Raw genomic sequence first — 2,654 nt, forward strand, 5'->3', positions numbered from 1 at the left:
CTGTATATAATATGTTTAAATTATATATATAATTTTAACATATATATATATTATATATTATATATATATAATTATTTAAACGTAACAGAAGATATATATGCGTGTGTGTGTTTGTAACAACAAACAGTAAAATACATCTTGAAAACTGTTGTGGTGTTATAAATAAATACATTTACATACAATACAGAATATATGACAATTGTATGTATAAAATATAAACTTTGACAAGAGGAAACACCAGTGGTTGATGAAACTAAAGATAATTCCTATTTGAATCATTACCTTAAATCTCCAAGCTTACTACCAGGGTTCGACAGGCCACAAATACATGACATATATCATAGCACTGTGCTCCATTTCTCAACTATTGTACATTCCCCTCAATTCGCTAAACACTTATGAATAATGCATAAGCCACAGTTGAAAAATGTAGCTCATAAATATGCATAGTGAACCTCGCTGATGTGACCGCTAAGAAGTGACTACCGAATCTAGTAATGTTAGTAATGTTGTTATTATTATTATTATTATTATCATCATCATCATCATCATCGTCATCGTCGTCGTCATCATCATCATCATCATCATCATCATCATCATCATCATCATCATCATCATCATTATTATTATTATTATTATTATTATTATTATTATTATTATTATTATTATTATTATTATTATTATTATTATTATTTCTTTAAGCACACAACACATGTGCCAAGGGATTGCCAATAGCGAATATATATCACTGTCCTACTTGATATACCGGACTAGACTCTTAAATTGCCATATTTCTCAGGGGCTTCGTCTCCTGGACCACATTCGAAATACTTTTTGTTTACTGTGTTAGGTGTGCAGTGAACCGTTCAGTGAGCAGATGATGGAAAGTTCAATTATTTAGGTAAATAAACCACCATCCAATTAAATTTAAACTAAGAAGCAATTATTCATTTTATTATTAGTATTACTTTAAGTTAAAATTGTTATTTTTTATTTATTCGCATATATTTATGTACATGTGTATATGAATATATATTTATGAGTTCATGTATGTATTTGTTTGTGTAAGTATATATGTGTATGTGAATGTATGTGTGTGTATATATGTGTATATATATGGACCCTTGTGTGTATGTATGTGTGTGTGTGTGTATATATATATATGTATATATATGTGTGTATATGCACATGTATATGTATATGTGAGTATGTATATTTGTATGTATATGTATATATATATATATATGTATGTATATGTATGTATATAATTTATATGAGTGTAATTGTATGCGTATTTATTTATTGAACTCATTTATTTAATTACTGTACATGTTTTTTAATTTTGCGTATACATTTTTATCTTTTAACGGGAGTGAGGGTGGGTGGGGGAGGGCTGTTCAGTATCTTTTCATGTATTTAGTTTTCTTTGCCCAGTGTTAATTCATTAGGTTTTAATTTTATTTTTTAATTTTGCTCTTTCTGAACTAATTATATTTTTCATTACTTGTTTTCTTTTTTAATTTTCATTATTTTCCTTTTATTTTTGTGGTTTTAAGTTACAATCTTATATATTGTTTGAACGCACCTTCTATATGACGTGTGCCGCTGTTATCAGGGAGTTGTTATTTCCTGTTATAAAAGCGTTGTTCAATAAAGTTCAAGTTCAAGGTAGCTGGTAGCTGTTTTATTGGAAATCGTGAACCGTATTATAATATTTTATTAAATTCGATTGTTCATGCGAGTCTGCAATGAAAAGCACACCTTAAATGTAGCGAATATTTATTTAGGTAATTAAGAATAGGGCCCTATCGTATACAGTAGCAATGACTGCCTCAATTAGCCATGTGAGGGCGCTATTGTAAGAAAGTTATAAATAGTGACGGGGAATTCCAAATTACGGCAACGGGAAATTCCCGCTTTCAAGATATCAAATTCTGGTTGTGGTTGCGAGCTGTTTTGCGATAAAATATCATTAAAATGGATGCAGAACATGGATTATGTTGGCGATGCCAGACTGAGAAGTCAACAATGCAATGTGATCGTTGTAAAATTGCTAAATATTGTGGAAAGCAGTGTTTAGAACGTGACGTACTACGACATAAGGTAGAATGCGACATGTGGAATAGAAACAAAGTGTGTTCCGTATGTGCTAAAATGCAAAACTGTCGTTCGGTAGGTTGACCTTCAATAGCATTGGTGACAAGAATAAGGTTGAAAAATAGCTGCAGGCCTAGGTCTATATCATTTGCAATAATAAACACAGGCCAAATATATATTTATATATAGTAGGCCCTACTACGTATATCAATACCGGTACTACTGTACCGTACACCACATAGACCTATTTTAATACACTATTAGATATGCTCTTCTTTTTCTATTTTGATTTTGCAGGGCAAAAACATTTTTCAATTTTTTTTCAATCATATAGTGGTGTAGAATAATCTTTTGAGGACATTTTCCAGAAAAAAAAAACTATTTGATGCGACCCTCCGTTATGGAATTTTTAGATAACATGAGGACAAGAATTTAGCCTCAAAGCTTATCTTATTTCTGTTGGTTACGCACCACTGACTTTGGTTGTTTGTCATCACTTCAAGTTCAAGATGTCTAGCTACCGATTCGTGATAAAGGATTAATGCTTTCTCTAGTTA

The sequence above is a fragment of the Anneissia japonica genome, unplaced genomic scaffold (genome assembly GCF_011630105.1).
Source record: "Anneissia japonica isolate Jap-2015-1 unplaced genomic scaffold, ASM1163010v1 scaffold731_len135611_cov127, whole genome shotgun sequence".
Classification (NCBI taxonomy): Eukaryota; Metazoa; Echinodermata; class Crinoidea; order Comatulida; family Comatulidae; genus Anneissia; species Anneissia japonica.